Here is a 16,631-nt window from a genome sequence, read left to right as displayed (position 1 = left end):
GAATGTGGCTCCCAGGAGCTCCTCCCGGGAGATGTTACGCAGAGGAGGAGGGTTGTGTGGGGTACTGGACAACAAAAGTGTGGGCCACAGTGGCCTTGGGCCATTGATTAGGTTGCTCACTCCCAAACCTCCCCTCTGTGTATGAGTCTTTGTCAGTGAGGGAGTCCTGTGGGAAGAAGGACCCTGCCTTCCACTGTGGAAGTCTGAACCTGCATTCTCTCGTCTGACAGTGTAAAGATCTGGTTTAGCCCAAGTCTTTAAATCTGGGGTGAGTGCCACACAGATGTAGAGATGGTCAGAGATGATCCACAGAAATGGAGGCTGGTGTCCCCGAGAGGTAGTGCCTCCAGGGGTTTATAGCCAGACTGTTCCTGAGGTGGGTCCTGGTTGGTGTTCTTGGGTGCATAGACAGACTTGGGCTTTGCCTGTTCTCCAAGGCTGGTTCTCCAAGGCTGGTTCTCCAGTGTTCCTGGAGGCCAGCTTTCCGTTGACCCTTCCTCTGCTTGTATTGTCCATAGCTGGTTCTGCTGGCTACAGAGGGAAGCAAGCACAAACCGAGTCCACCTTTGTATTTCGGTACAGACCAAACACGCCTGTTTCCTCCCTTCCCAAGGACTAGATGTTTTGTGTACTTTAGTTTTGGATAGATAGGGGATAGAAAATAAGGATTAGAGCAGATAAGAAACAAAACTTTAGGCATGATAAAGGAAACGTATTGATAACAAGCACAATGAGGTCTGCCTTGCATTCAAACTGGGCTAAAATACCTCAAGACAACAGAAGAAACAAACTGAGTCTAAAACACCTTGAGATAACCGTAGAAACACCGGAGAGACAAGCAAGAATTTATAGGCTGACAACTGAAGTGATGTTACCTCAATGGAAAATGGAACCAGGCTCTGGTCGCCAGTTCTGCACTGAAGGAGTCTGGGAGTTGCCACTCTGTCTTAACAACAAGTGAAAAGCTGAACAGAATGAAAAAATGTACAGTTCTTCTTAGATCTGTAAGAGAGGGAGGGGCATAGGGCAAACTGCTGCCCCCAAATTGGAGAGACAAGACAGGCAAAGCCCAGCTTACTGGGGCAGAGCCTAAAAGCAGAAACTGCCATTGGAACCAGTGTTGGGGTAGGAAAACCTTAACTCTAATCAATGAACCTCTGGAGGGTCAGTGTGGCCAAGTCTGAGAGTTCAAAACTCCAGAGTGATCCAGACTTAGAGTGGCCCCCAAAATATAGTGAGATTTACCTGCAGGAGCTCAACCAGATTCCTGTAGTAAATAGGGAATAATCCCCTTGTGCTTCTGGCAGGGGAGGGAAAAGGAATTTTGAAATAGCCAGAGCACTCTGTTCTTCTTAACAAGTCTCTCTCCAGAGGCCTAGTTAACCTACACCTAATGTTCTGAGGTGAACTCGGAACCTAACCTACCCAGGGAAGAATAACACCTAACTCCAGCCCACGCTAGCCATGCTGTCTCACCCAAGTGAAAGAAAAATTGTAAACACGCTTGAAAGGCCCTGGCTGGTGTGGCCCAATGGTAAGAGTACCAGCCTCGCACTAAAGGGACATAGGCTCAACTTCCGGTCAAGGGCTCGTCCTCGGTTGCAGATTCAATCCCCGGCCTGGTCAGGGCATGTGCGGAAGGCAACCAATCACATCGAGGTCTCTCTTCTGTCTCCCTCCCTCCCTGCCTCCCTTCCACTCTCTCTAAAAGTCAATGGAAAAATGTCCTCAGGTGAGGATTAACAAAACATTTTTAAATAAAAAAAAACCGAGACACCCATGTAAAGTTTCCTGTCAAGACGGCCTTCTCCCATGACCACATCAAAATTACAACTGAACTACAGAACAACCATCATGCAGAACCACCTGAAATCTGGCTGAATGGAAGTCCTACAACTAAGGATGTAAAGAAGAAGCCATGTCAGACTGGTTGGAGGCGTGGAAACTTGGAACAGTCTGGTTCCACACCCACGTGTGGCAGCTGAGAATCAGGAGGACACCTTGGCTGAGCAGGTCCCCCCTGAGAAGTGAGGGGTCCCGGCCCCATACCAGGCCCCCCAGCCCAGGGTTCCAGTGCCAGGAAGAGAAGTCTGCATTGCGGTGGCCGTGAAACCAGTGGGGATTGTGGCTGAGTGAGACAGAGGGCTTCTGGAACCCCAGGCGTTCCTCTTAAAGGACCCGCACAGACTTACTCAGACTCACTCAGCCTGAGTGCCGGCACTGGGGCAGCAGCTTGCAAGGCACCAGAGACATACAGAGAGGAACTGAATTGTTTGGCATCATGGCAAAGGCTGAAGAGGCAGCTTTCTCCCAGAGAGAGTGTTGGCAGAAGCCACTGTATCTTTGCTGAGCCCTCCCTGCACAGAGCACACAGGTAGGTGCCGTATCTGAATCTCCATCAACCTGACTTACACCGTTTGCTAAGACCTGTCTTGGCCCAAGCTGTGGACTTTCCTAAAATTTCTCCAAAGTTCACAAACCCCAAATAAGTAACATCTGGTCTTGGCATGCCCCATACCTCTTGCTAAGTGGTAACACGAGCAACAGCTGGCCTCAGTTCACAGCTGGCCTCTCCCAGGCATCTCCACGCCCTGCACAACTCGTAGTTATCTGCAGGTGACTCATGCTGGGTGGCCGTGGGCAGGGCACCCTAATGGCTGATCTTGGCCTCACCTCCTGGGATGGCCCAGAACTAGTGCACCCAGTGGATAGCTTCGGACCATACTGAACCGCCTCAGTGAGGGTCACATTCAAGTAGTGAGCTCACCAGGCACCAGAGCCTCACTGAAGCGAGTTGTACTGCATGAGGCCAGCCCTTGCAGAGCAAATCGATCATTTAGAATAAATTGACAGATAAAGAGCTTCCCAAATAAGAAAAAGCTAAAGGGCAGTTGTAGCAGGCGTGATGGCTTCAGGGTTACTTCGTGGAGCTGGAGCTCTGGTCACGCAGGCCCGGAGGGCCCGTGGTCCCAATGGGGTGGCTGCGGTATGCTCCATGGCGTCTGAGGTGGTGTTCCTACTGATGATGAAGGCGACTGGGCTGGAGCGGGGGTCATGCTGGCTGCCTGGAAGAGACTGGACCCACACAATATGCTAGCCCCAAAGGCAGCTTCAGGCACCAAGGAAGACCAATTTAGTCCCCTCCATCACCAACAAGCGAATAGTGGGCTGCATCTGTGAAGAGGACAACATCTGCGAAGAGGACAACATCTGCTTCTGGCTGCACAAAGGCGAGACCCAGCGGTGCCCTAGCTGTGGAACCCATTATAAGCTGGTGCCCCAACAGCTGGCCCACTGAGCCCCTGCACTAACTCAAAATATGCTGTAAAGTTTCTTGTTTCTGATGAAGATAAGCCATTGCTTTGGCTCCTCCTAAAAAAAAAAAAGAAAGAAAAAACTAAAAGAGTTTATCACTACCAAACCAGTATTACAATAAATATTATAGCATCTTCTTTAAGAAGAAAAAGAAAAATATGAATAATAAAATGGCAATAAATACATATCTATCAACAATTACTTTAAATGCAAATGGATTAAGTGCTCCATTCAAAGACATACGGTGGGTGAATGGATAGCAACATAAGACCCTTCATATGCTGCTTACAAGAGACTCACTTCAGATTGAAAGACACACACAGAGACTGAAAGTAAAGGGATGGAAAAAGATACTTCATGAAAACGAAAATGAAAAATATAGCTGGTGTAGCAATACTTACACGAGACAAATAGACTCTGAAGGACCCAGCAATTCCACCTCAGGGTATTTCTCTGCAGAAACCCAAAAGACTAAATAAAAAAAGACATATGCATCCATATATTCATTTCAATATTATTTAGAAAAACCTAAATATGGAAGCAACCTAAGTGTTCATTAATAGATGAATGGATGAAGAACAAATGGTGCATATATACAATGAAATGTGACTCAGCCACAATAAAGAATAAAATCTTGGTCCTGGCCAGTTTTGCTCAGTGGTTAGAGCATCGGCCTGCAGTCCAGAGAGACCAGGGTTCGGTTCCCGCTAAGGGCACGTACCTCGGTTGCAGTTTGTCCCTGGCCCGGGTTGGTTGTGCAGCTGGCAGCCCCTCAATGTGTCCCTTTCATGTTGATGTTTCTCTCTCTCTTTCTCTTCCTCTCTCTCCCTCCCACTCTATCTGAACAAAAAATAGAAAAATGTCCTCGGGTGAGGATAAAAAAAAAGAATGAAATCTTGCCATCTGCCATGGATGGATCTAGAGGGTTTTACACTGAGTAAAAAATAGGTCAGATAGGGAAAGAAAAATGACATATAAATGACATATGATTGCACTTATATGTGAAATTTGAAAAACAAAATAAATGAGCAGATAAAACAGAAATAAATTCATAGATACAGAAAACATTTTGACAGATGCAGATGAAAGAGGGGTTGGGAGGATGGGTGAATAAGGTGAAGAGATTCGGAAGTATAAATTGGTAGTTATAGAATAGTCCTGGGGATATAAAGTACAGCATAGGAAATATGATCAATAATATTGTAATAACTACGTATGGTGTCAAATGGGTACTAGATTTACAGGGAGATCACTTATATAAATGTCTAATCACTAGTTGCACACCTGAAACTAATATAATATTATGCATCAACTGTAATTGAAAAATAAAAAATTGTTAAAAAAACACAAAACCTGTGAAGTTCACAGCGCAGAAGCATAAAAAGGCTGACCTGATCATAGAACTACAGATACTTTCTTTTTCTTATACCTCACCACCACCACTTTCCTGAAGGTCTATTTACTGCAGTTCCCTTTACCCAATACAGCATGTCTAGCCATGAAGAAAATATTGCAAAGCAAACAAACAAACAAAAAATACCACAATTTGAAAAGATAGAGCAAGTATCCAAACCAGAAATGGCAGATATTGGAATTATAACAGCAAGGATTTAAAACAACTATGATTAATATGCTAAGGATTGTAATAGATAAAACAGACTGCTAAAGAACAGATGGGCAATATGAGCAGAGAGATGGAAATCCTAAGAAAAAAACAAAAAGAAATACTAGAGATCAAAAAAACACTGTGATAGAAATGAAGAGTGCCTTTGACGGGCATAATATCACAAGGCTGAGGAAAGATTCTCTGAGTTTGAGGATATCTCAAAAGAATCCTCAAAAACTGAAAAGCAAAGTCAACAGAGATGGTGGGGGAGGGAAACAGAGCATAATATCAAAGAACTATGGGGGGGAAAGGTGTAGCCTATACATAATGGAATACCAGAAGAAGAAAAATAGAAAAGAATAAAATAAATATTTTAAACAATAATGACAGAATTTTCCTCAATTAGTGTCAAACACCAAACCACAGATTCAGGAAGCTCAGAAAATATCAAGTAGGATAAATGCTCCAAAACCTACACTTGGCATATCATTTTTATTTTAGAAAACCAAAGTAGCCCTGGCTGGTTTGGCTCAGCAGTTAGAGCATTGGCCTGCGGACCAATGAGACCCGAGTTCGATTCCAGCCAAGGGCACATATCTAGGTTGCGATTTGTCCCCGGCCCTAGTTGGGGCCACACGAGAGCAACCAGTCCATGTGTCTCTCGCATTGATGTTTCTCTCCTTCTCTCTCTCTCTCCCTCCCTCCTAATCTGTGTAAAGATCAATGGAAAAATGTCCTCTGGTGAGGATAAAAGAAAAAATGTTAAAAAGAAAGAAAAAGAAAACGAAAACTAAAGTAAAAAAAAAAATCCTGAAAGACAAAGGAAGAATATCTTACCTGTAGAAAAAAAGATAAAAATTATATCTATTTTCTTCTCAGAAACCATGCAAACCAAGAGAGTAGATGAGCTATTTAGCCTTGAATTCTGTACCCTGCAAAATGAAACAAATTTTTCTTTAAAAAAATTCCTTTGAAGAAAGTTTTTTTTTTTTCCTCTTCTTCTACCTCTTGTATTCTTCTCCTTTATCTTGGTATAATCTTCAATCCCCATTTGCACAATCATTAAGCAAATATTTGCTACTTTCTTCTCCATCTCCTTGGTAACAGCAAGATACTGGCTTCTTTGGCTAACAGATTTTGATAATGTTCATCACATTTATATATTTATAAACACTTATAAGTGTATATTTCCGGAGGAAGTGCAATTTACCTGATGTTGGGGAAGAGTGAGGAGTTGACAATTCATCCTTTTCCAAACAATGCTTTTTGGAACCACGAGGACAAAGACTGCTGGAGAAATAACTGTCGTCCCATCTCTGTCCTAGAACTAGATTGTGTATTGGATTTTGTTTTAATTGTCACCCAAGGATATTTTTCCATTTATTTTCAGACAGACTGGGAGAGAGGAGAAAAAAAAGAGAGAAAAGAGAGAGAGAGACATCAATGTGAGAGACACATCGATTGGTTGCCTCCCGCATGACCCCAACCAGGCTGGGGACCGAACCACAACGGAGGTACGTGCCCTTGACTGGAATCGAACCTGAGACTCTTTGGTTTGCGAGCCAACGCGCTAACCGCTGAGCTAAACCAGCCAGGGCTGTGCATTAGATTTTAACCTTTATGTATTCAGCAGGGAAAAAAGTTATGAGATATTAAGTGGGGTTAGAAATGATAATAGTACGCTTGTCTGAAGGTACTGTTTCCTTGGAGCCCGTGATCAAAGGCAGGCAAAGGGAAAATGGGTGGCGAGGCTGAAGATGGCAGGAAAAGAACTGACTACATGAGGGGATGGAGAAGGTAACAGGAAGAGACAGGAGATGCAGAAAGAAAAAGGGAACTTGACCAGAAGCTGCGATGGGAAAATAAGCTGTATGGGAAACTGGCTTCTGAAGGAGCGCTGCTTTTGTTTGTTTGCTTGGTTGGTTAATCCTCGCCAAGGACATTCTTCCATTGGTTTTCAGAGAGAGTGCAAGAGGGAGGGAGAAAGAGAGAGAGGGAAAGGGACAGAGGAGCATCCATGGGATAAAGACACATAGATTGGTTGCCTCCTGCAAGACCTCAACCTGGACCTAGGCTCAAACCTGCAACCTAGGTATGTGCCCTTGACTGGGAATAGAACCCGTGACCCTTCAGTCTGCAAGCCGACACTCCAACCGCTGAGCCAAACCAGCCAGAGCTGAAGGGATGATGATTTAATTTAGGAAGGCATAAAGGAGGTTAATTAAGATAAATGCTAGAGAGAAAAGAACATCCATTTCAGAAAATTTCTTCAGAACCAATGAAAAGAGCAATACGTGCTAAACAGAACACCCGGTGGAGTTTCCCCTGGCTTCTAACAGTGCAGTTTAAGCCTAAAACCTAAAGTTTAGCCCTGGCTGGTGTGGCTCGGTTGGTTGGGCATCGTTTGTGCACTGAAAGGTTGCCGGTTTGATTCCCAATCGGAGCACATGTCTGGGTTGCAGACTTGATCCCTGGTAGGGATGACTGTGGGAGGCAGTCAATTGATGTTCTGTTCTCACCTCAGTGTTTCTCTCTCTTTCTTCCTCTCCCTTCCTCACTCTCTAAGTATCTATTTTAAAAAATCTTAAGCCCAGCTGGTATGGCTCAGTGTATTGGGTGTTGCCCCATGGACTGAGAGGTCCTGGTTTGATTCCCAGTCAGGACACATGCCCGGGTTTTAGGCTCGATACCCCGTAGAGGGCATACAGGAGGCAGCCAATCAATGTTTTTCTCTCATATCCATGTTTCTATTTCTTTCTCCCTTCTTCTCTCTCTCGAAAAAAATCAATAAGTCCTGGCTAGTTTGGCTTAGTGGTTAGAGCGTCAGCCTGCGGTCCAGAGAGACCCGGGTTCGGTTCCCGCTAGGGGCGCGTACCTTGGTGGCAGTTTGTCCCCGGCCCTGGTTGGTCGTGCAGGCGGCGGCCACTCAATGTGTCCCTATCACGTTGATGTTTCTCTCTCTCTCTCTCTCTTCCTCTCTCTCCCTCCCACTTTACCTGAACAAAAAATGGAAGATCTCCTTGGGTGAGGATAAAAAAAATCAATAAAAGCTTTAAAAATTATAAATATATATATACACACACACACATATATATGTGTATATATATATTTATAGTTTTTTTAAAAAGTCAAAAAACAAAAAACAAAAAAAAACAGAACAAAAAAACAAGCCCTGACTGGTTTAGCCCAAAATGTTTCAGATTCAATTCCCAGTCAAGGGCTCATACCTGGGTTGCAGGTTCCATCCACTGACCCCTGTTGGGGGTCATGCAGGAGGCTTCCAATGTGTTTCTCTCACATTGATGTTTCTCTCTCTTCCCCTTTCTCCCTCCCTTCCATTCTCTCTAAAAAAATCAACGGAAAAAATATCCTCAGGTGAGGATTAACAAAAGAAAGAAGAAAAAACAAAACAAAAAGAAAGAAAATACGTTTATTGTAGTCTGAAACATGGTTTCTATCTTTAACCAGCCTTAAGCACCCAACCTATGGTCATTGTGTTTTATTTTACGGGATTTTTCTGGTTTGTACTTTTGTAACAAGGCAGGAGGGAGGAATGTCAATGTCTTTGGAGTTAAAAAAACTGCTTCACTCAATACTGCTCTGTGTTTTGAAAAGATACATCTATGAATAAAACACAGGGGTTGCCATGCAAACAGCACTTTCTACAGAAATTCCTATGTTGAGAATGGATTTCAGTGCACAATCACACACCGATTGTAAGAAAGTCTTTTTTGTATGTTTTGTTTGTTTGTTTGCAGTTATATTTAAACATCTTTTACTTTGTGAGATGGCAGCCACACAGAGAGGTTGCTGAAATTCTCACTATTGTCGCCCCAACATCTAGAGGGTGTGATAGATTCCGTGAAGGGGACCTCGTGGACTTCAGCGTTAGACAATGTGAAGGAGATGCGTTGTGCCAAGGATGTTTTAATTGGCTGTCTGCACTGTGTGGACTCATTAGATCATTTCTCCTTCACTCTGTGCTACACAGCGCTGGCTACAGAGACAGTGTTTGGGAAAGAGCTCACCAGGAGGAAAGGCGGCTGGACTGGGGACCACAGTGGAGCGAGCGGGTGAAGTCCGGAGGAGCCGTCGGCGGGGGAGCAGAAGGCCTGAGAGGGCGAGGAAAGGCAGCAGCATGGAGAAGGCCGGAGGAGACAGCACTGGGAACTCCCTCGTGGGCTGAGGTCAGAGAAGACAACGAACACGTGCACGTAGACAGATAGATCAGGACAGAAAACTTCAACAGAAGCAGGTAGTCTCAGAGAATATATATATTTTTTATCCTCACCCGAGGACATTTTTCTTTTTTTTTTTTTTTTTTTTTTTTTTAATCCTCACCCGAGGATATTTTTCCATTTTTTGTTCAGATAGAGTGGGGGGCGGGGAGAGAGAGAGAAACATCGACGTGAAAGGGACACATCGAGTGGCTGCCACCCGCACAACCCAACCAGGGCCGGGACAAACTGCAACTGAGGTACGTGCCCTTAGCGGGAACCGAACCTGGGTCTCTCTGGACCGCAGGCCGACGCTCTAACTGCTGAGCCAAACTGGCCAGGGCCTAAAAATATATTTTAAAATAAACAATATGTTGGGGCTTGTCTGGGGATCTCAAAACACTTTTAATGCTGACATCTCCTCTTACCCCTGGGGGTCAGGCCGACAGTGTTGGCCACTGGGAAATTAGGGCTGCTGGTCAGGCCACTAAATGAATCATTAAAAAAAACAAACCTTGAACTCTGACTTAGAGCCCACATGGTTCTGGAACAGGCTGCCTCATGCTGTCTCAGAACTTTAGCTCTGAAAGCCACCTGTTAAAGGAGCTAGTCCTGCCTCATTTGGCTTAAGTGTCATTTCCTCAGAGCACCTTCCCTGACCCCTCCAGTGTCATTTACTTTGCTCCTGCTGCTACTCATGCTCATTGATCTCCACTGCTAGTCATTACAGCTGCATTTGAGCGACTACCTTTTCAGGCTTCACACTGCTACCGGGCCTCACGCCCTCGCTGGCCTGGGCCTGCCTCTCCTGTCTGCTCACCGCCACACCCCCAACACCAGTGTTTCCAGAACAGGTGAGTGACAAGGCCAGTATGTCTTCACCTTGATTCCTTCTATCCCACACTTGACATTTGAAGTTTGTCCAGTAGGCAGGGTTGCCAGAAAAGTGCTGACTATATTTCTTTAATTTTTAATTTTTTTTCTTTATTGATTTTAGAGAGAGAGGAAAGGAGAGGGAGAGAGATAGAAACATCGATGAAAGAGAACATCGATTGGCTGCCTCCTGCATGCCCCCACTGGGGATCAGGCCCACAACCTGGGCATGTGCCCTGACCGGGAATCGAACCGGCAGCCTCCTGGTGCATGGGTCAACACTCCACCACTGAGCCACACCAGCTGGGCCTGATTGCACGTCTTAAGCAGGTGAGCAGGTGAATGCTGGAACCTACAGCCCAGATGGCCCCAGTGGTATGTGTGACTCAGTTCCCTTGGCCTGACGTTTAGCTGTTTGGTGAGACAAATGCTGGCCCGTGCCCAAGGCCCAGGGCACTCTGCTGTGAGCTGGGCGCTGGAGGTGGCACAGAGGCGCACCCAGGGGAGACCGCATCCAGCAGCCACGTGGCCTTGCCAGTCTCAGGGGAGTCAGAGAAAAATGAGGGGTGTTGCCCAGGGATGATTGTCACCCCTCCTCCCTCTCTCCGGCCTGCCAGCGACAGACTCCACCCCACTGGAATGACATCCCGAAAACCTCTCTGAGGACAAGGGAAGTTTTCAGCTATTTCCACTTACCTCGGGGAAGGGTATTCCAAACTACTACTTGGGGGGGGACTCTGCTGAGCTCCACTGGGTTCCTCACCCCCCCCCGAAGTAGAAACAATGTAGCAACAGATGTTTACCCCCAGCTGCACAGGATGGAGGGTGCGGCTCCCATTCCCACTCCCGACTCCTGTGCAGTGAGCCAGAGGACCAGGCCTCCCCCGGAAGAGGCCCAGATGGACGGAGGAGGGCGACCTGAGAGGTGTGCCCGATGGTGCTGAGAGGTGCCTGTGTCAGGCTGAGCTCCTGGTGCTGTGCCAGGGGTCCTCCTCCCCTCAGCCTTGTCAGGCCCTCCCCACGGCGCCCTTGTGTAGAGGTGGGACCCCGTTCGTTCTGGGCACAGGCCATGCTTGCCCCGCAGCCTCCCCTGCTCGGGCACGGCCGGGGCCTTGCTGCCTGGGCCGGACGGGTGCTGCGCTGACCGCTCCCACGCTCAGGGGCTTCTGTCTCAGCCCGCACAGCCTCCCACAGCCGCCCTGGACGTCACGCAGGTTTGTCCCCTGGACCTCACAGTCCTGTCTGACAGCCTTTCGGGCATCCTGGGCAGCTGTTCGTTTGTTTGTGCCACATGTAGAGTGACAACGCAGGAACCCTGCAGGGTGAGGATGCCAGGTTGTCATGCCTCTGACTGCTCAGCCAGGAGCTCCTCTGAGGTAGTGGATTTCTGAGAGCCACCTTGCCAGCCAAGGGTGCCACGACCAGTGGCCACGACACCAGTGGGCAGGTTCCAGGAGGCTGAGGTACAGGTCCGGGAATGGACCAGGAGAAACATGGACTCCACTGGAACCTGGGAGAACCAGCCCTGGGGCTCTCTAGGGAGGGGCCTGGGCACTGAAGAGCCGGCTAGGATTTTCGTAATTGGATTTTATGCCCTCTCTGGATGGATTTGGAGGTATCCCCATTTTCCTCACACACGTATCACCACCACCACCTGCTGTGGACCTTTTTAAAATTTTTTATTCTTACCCGAGGACATTTTTGCATTTTTTTGCAGATAGAGCAGGAGGGAGCAAGGGAGGAAGAGAAACATCAATGTGAGAGAGACACATCGAGTGGCTGCCACCCACACGACCCCAACCGGGGCCGGGGACAAACTGCAACTGAGGTACGTGCCCTTAGCAGGAACCGAACCCGGGAAACTGGTCTGCGGGCCGAGGCTCTAACGGCTGAGCCAGGGCGGCCAGGCCTGCTGTGGACCCTTCAGTGTTTTCTGACGGAGGGAGAGCATGTCTCAGCTGCATCACAGCCGGTATCGCAGAGCCGGGAGTCACTCTGTCTTCCTACAAATGAGGGAAATGAGGCCATTTCTCAAGAAATGTACATTTTGTCAGAAAACACTGATACAATGGAAAAGGCAAGGCATAAAACCATAAACCAGGGACTATTGAACCAAATAGCTCCAGAGCTTAAAGGAGGTCGGGGATATGTGCTTGCGGGAGGAGACAGCCACCCCAGTCATCCTGGAGGACGTTTTGCAGTCCCCTTTTGGAAGGGACAGAGTGCCCGGTGGTGTGGCTGCTGAGGTTCAGGTTCCCCCTTCACTCTAGGCTGGTATTGTTCTGAAATTTCCAGACCTGGGTATCTGTCTATAGCCCAATAATACGATCTTCTCTGCCATTTACTATCTATTACGCTTCCTCTCCAGCCTCAGTTTACCCATTTGTATTCCAAAGCCTCAATAGATAATTTAATGATTAAGTGAAATAATGTAAGTGGAAATGTCCTTGATAGATAATGGGAGCTCAATAATATTACTTTCCCTTTTGTTAAGGTTCATACAAAAAACGTGGGGCAGGGGCAGTCAGTGAATGGCAGGGCCACCTAAGCTCTATGCCAGCTGCTCTGGTGTACGGACATGTGTAGATTCTCTCAACCTCCCGAGATGATGCTGTCACTGAGGCTACTTTTTCAGCTCAGGAAACCGAGGCTCAGAAAGATGAAATAGCTTATCCGAGGTCACAGAATTCGTCAACAACAGAGATGGGCTTAACTGAGACTCTACATCCCGTGCTCTTCATCCCTAGCCCTGACACACACACACACACACACACACACACACACGCGCGCGCGCGCGCGGCAGCAGAGCGCTCCAGAGACGCAAGCACACCCAGCCAGTGTTCCACCTCAGGAGAACCTTAGCAGGCTCTTTCCGGGGAGGTCCAGCTGGCCACACGAACGACCAGGTAGTTCAGGGTGAAGGTCAGAGGCTAGCTGAAAATGGGAAGCTGTGTCTTTGGCTGTGATTCTGCCAGGGATGAAATACTGTAAGTGGTTACTGAGGGTGCAACCTCTTCCCAAGGAGATCGTGGGGGCAGGGTGGTGAAGCTGGTTCACGGAGATGGAGGGGGCGGCAGGCACTGCCAGGCTTTCAGACCAGGTGCATTCTGGTAAACAAGTGCAACCCCCAGCTCCCTGGGGGCCTGGGGAGCAAATGTGTGCATCTCGGCCTCCTTCCCAGCAGCTGTTTGCAGGAGGACCCAGCCCTGCCGGCTCTCCGCATGCCGGCTCCAGCTTTCCCCAGCCCCCACTCAGGAAGTGGAGATGCTGCGAATCTCTCCTCCAGCCTCCCTCCTGCCGAGAGTGTCCTCTGCGTGAGCATTTCCTGGCCTAATTAAGCTGGGTAATGAGTAGCTAAGAGGGAGGGGATAAATGCCCTAGGCGGCTTAGAGCAGGACAGTTTATGACGGGGGCGGCTGCAGCTGGTGACACTCCTAGGAAAGTTATTTCTCAGAACCCTGGGAAGTTGCATGCTGCTTTCACAGCTGAGTGAGCCCCAAGGTAAGCACAGAGACTACTAGGACTGCAGGGGGCCTGCTGGGGACCTGTGAGGGGTAGGTGAGTGGAGCTGAGGGTCTGGGGCAGGACTGATCCGAACTGAGAGCCGTCGGGAGCTGCCCAGGCTAACGCCCTTGACTTAGCCGGGCTGAGGTGTCCTTGGCACTTACATGTGACTCTCAGGGCTCGAGTTTCATGTTTCTCACTTGAACGACAGGACTGTGCGCCGTGCGCGGTTTCCTAGAACCGTATCCTGCTCAGGGTAAGGCGATCTGGGCTGGACACTGATCCTGACTCCCCCGAGTCCTCCGTCAAGGTGCTAAAGATTGTGTCCTGGAGCCCTGGAAGCCAGGAATGGGCTGGGGAGCTGCCAGGCAGGGGCCCTGTGGGAGACAGGAAGGCAGCCAAACATTGGCTGTTACCACCCCAGCCTCTGCCACAAGAACTCAAAATCCACCCCAATCCCAGAACCACAGCTTCTGTACCCAGCCACCTTCAGCTTTTGTTTGTGTGTTCAGTCACGTTGCGCTCCATCAGTTGGCCAGGACACAGCTGTGGCGTATGGGAAGGAGCACCTGGTAGGGCCCAGGTTCCGGAGCGGTTTCCATCACTCAGCCCCGCATGAACTTGGGAAATCACGTGCCCGCTCAGCCGTGGTGTTCCTCCTTGTACGGGAGGGCGCTGGAGATGCTGGACTTCAACATGTGAAGAGCCTACCACCTCCATTGTCCATGCATAATCCTGTCTGTTCTCTTGGCCTCTTGTTTGTGTTTCTTTTTTTCCAGTTTAATTGACTTATAATTGACATATGATACTGTATTATATACATGATAACTTTATAAGGTGTACAACATAATGATTTGATACATGTATATATTGCGAAATGTTTCTCTTGCTAAATGACATTAGTTAGGTCACAAATAACTTGGTGTTTCCCATTTTTCCCTCTTGCTGTAGTTGTCCATGGAGTGGAAGGAGACTTGCTGCCAAATGCCTGACCAAACAGGGGCAGCCTGAACCAGGCCGTCCGCAAGGATGCCGGAGGGTGGGGGGGGGGGTCCCTGGGATCCAGAAGAGGGGAGAGCAGGCCTGGGAGCTTCCACTGTATGACGTTGCCCACCCTCCAGCGGGGCAGGCCCAGGAGCCAACTGGCCCTGAGTGTATAATCCTTGTTAAAAAGAGAAAGGGGAGCCCTGGCCAGTTTGGCTCAACGGTTAGAGCGTTGGCCCATGGACCAAAGTGTCTCGGGTTCGATTCCCGGTCAAGGACATGTACCTCAGTTGCAATTTTGATCCCTGGCCCCAGTCAGGGTTGCGCAGGAGGCAACCAGTCGATGTGTTTCTCTCACATCGATGTTTCTTTCTCTCCCTCCCTCCCTTCCTCTCTATCTGAAAATCAATGGAAAAATATCCTCAGGTAAAGATTAAAAATAAAATAAAATTTAAAAAAGGAGAAAGGATCTTGTAATTTTCTGGGATGCTGATGACTGAAACCTGATAACTCTCATCAAAGGAGTCCTTTCACTGAGAAAGGCAGAGAGAGAAAGGGGGAAGAGAAAGAAAAGGAAGGAAGGTGTGCGAGAAGTCACTCGGGCCCGGGGGCTGCAGGAAGCCGCGAGCACAGCTAGAACAGGAGTACCCCGTGCTCTCCCGTGCTCGGTCCCCAGAAACCTGTCTGCCGGCCCCTCTGCCCCTCAGGCCCCTCTGTTCCTTCTGCAGGAGGCTGGCAGCTCTCCTCCCCTCTGCCTGTTGTGTAAGGGGTCAAATAATGCTGCTGAGAAAAATGTGTGCACAGGCCTGCACCATGGACTAATAAGAAACAGTCTGGGCCCTGGCTGGTGCGGCTCAGTGGGTTGAGTGTCACCCCTGCACCAAAAGGATGCCGGTTTGATTCCCTGTCAGGGCACATGGCCAGGACGCAGGCTTGATCACATGGTCAGGGGCGTGCAGGAGGCTGCTGATGGATGTTACGCTCTCACATGGATGTTTCTCCCTCTCCCTCTCCCTTCCTCTCTCTCTAAAAATTAATAAACTATTATTTGAAAAAGAAGGAGAAGGAGAGGAAGAAGGTTTTTCTTCTTTCGCTCAGCAAATATCCATGAACTAAAGGGGTGAATGAAAGCGACACGCTCCATATGGTCAAGCATATGGCCAGACTTGGAGGGTCAGGGTTGTTCACCTTTGTTAACCTACAAAGGATTGTGGGTGTTTATTAGGCTAAAGCTGCAGAAACTTGGGGAGGCTGCTTTGTGATGAGCCCAGTGCGGTGCAGCTCTGGGAGGCACCGAGGTGTGGCGCAGGTCTGTCCCTGGGGGCAGGGCGCCTCCGCCAGCCTCCAGGCGTTCAGCCCGGGCCCTAGGGACGTGCACAGAGAAGTCCGGTGTGGGGCTCAGACGCGGAGCTCAGTCCCAGCGAGCCGTGGCGAGGGCTTCCAGGTGAGATGTTTCCCCGTGTTGCTCTCCGAGTCAGCAGCAGGCTTCTGAGTTCCTGCAGCGCCAGGCACGGGCCTGGGCACGGGACACTGCTGTGAACAAGACAAGCTTGCTGCCGGGGGTGGGGGTGGGGTGTGTGTTATCCTCCAGGTTTTCCTATCATTCTCATCCATACTCTTTCATATTATATAGTTTGTTTATTTATTTACTCAAAAAGTATTCAAGGCAGTTTATAAGTAATGGCACCATCCTCTAAAACTAAAATCTAGACTAATGATTGATGTCCAGAATGTAAAGGAAGCTGGGGGAAGAGAATAAGTACACCAGAAAATCTAGATTCAGGCAAATTCTGTAACCTTTGAGCCTAAAAATTGAGCTCTGAGCTTCCTGGTGGTTGTGTCAAAAAGGGAAATAGTGTGTCTGATAAAAGGAAGCATTTCCTGCGCAGCCCCTTCTGTTGGGGACCCACGTGCCGGCTTACTTCTGCCCCACCCCCTTGGCCTCGCTCTGCGCCTGTGCTGCGGAAGCGCGGATGGCACGGCTCCTGTCCGTGTCCCTCCTTCACCTGGCTTCAGCCACTGCCTTGCCTGGGGACCCAGGGCAGACGGCGCGCGCAGAGTCCTGCGGTCAGGGCCTCACGCCTTGCCGCGCGTCTACTCCTGCCTGCTCTGTCTCAGCCTCTCAGGACAGC

General features: G+C 48.7%; 1 pseudogene; it reads left to right on the top strand.

The window, feature by feature from the left end:
• Positions 1-2,905: 2,905 nt before the first annotated feature.
• LOC118624628 lies at positions 2,906-3,298 on the top strand (annotated as a pseudogene).
• Positions 3,299-16,631: the final 13,333 nt, after the last annotated feature.

The sequence above is a fragment of the Molossus molossus genome, unplaced genomic scaffold (assembly GCF_014108415.1).
Source record: "Molossus molossus isolate mMolMol1 unplaced genomic scaffold, mMolMol1.p scaffold_m16_p_10, whole genome shotgun sequence".
Lineage (NCBI taxonomy): Eukaryota > Metazoa > Chordata > Mammalia > Chiroptera > Molossidae > Molossus > Molossus molossus.
Note: the sequence above shows the minus strand (reverse complement) of the source record. Positions and strands in the feature narration are given on the sequence as shown.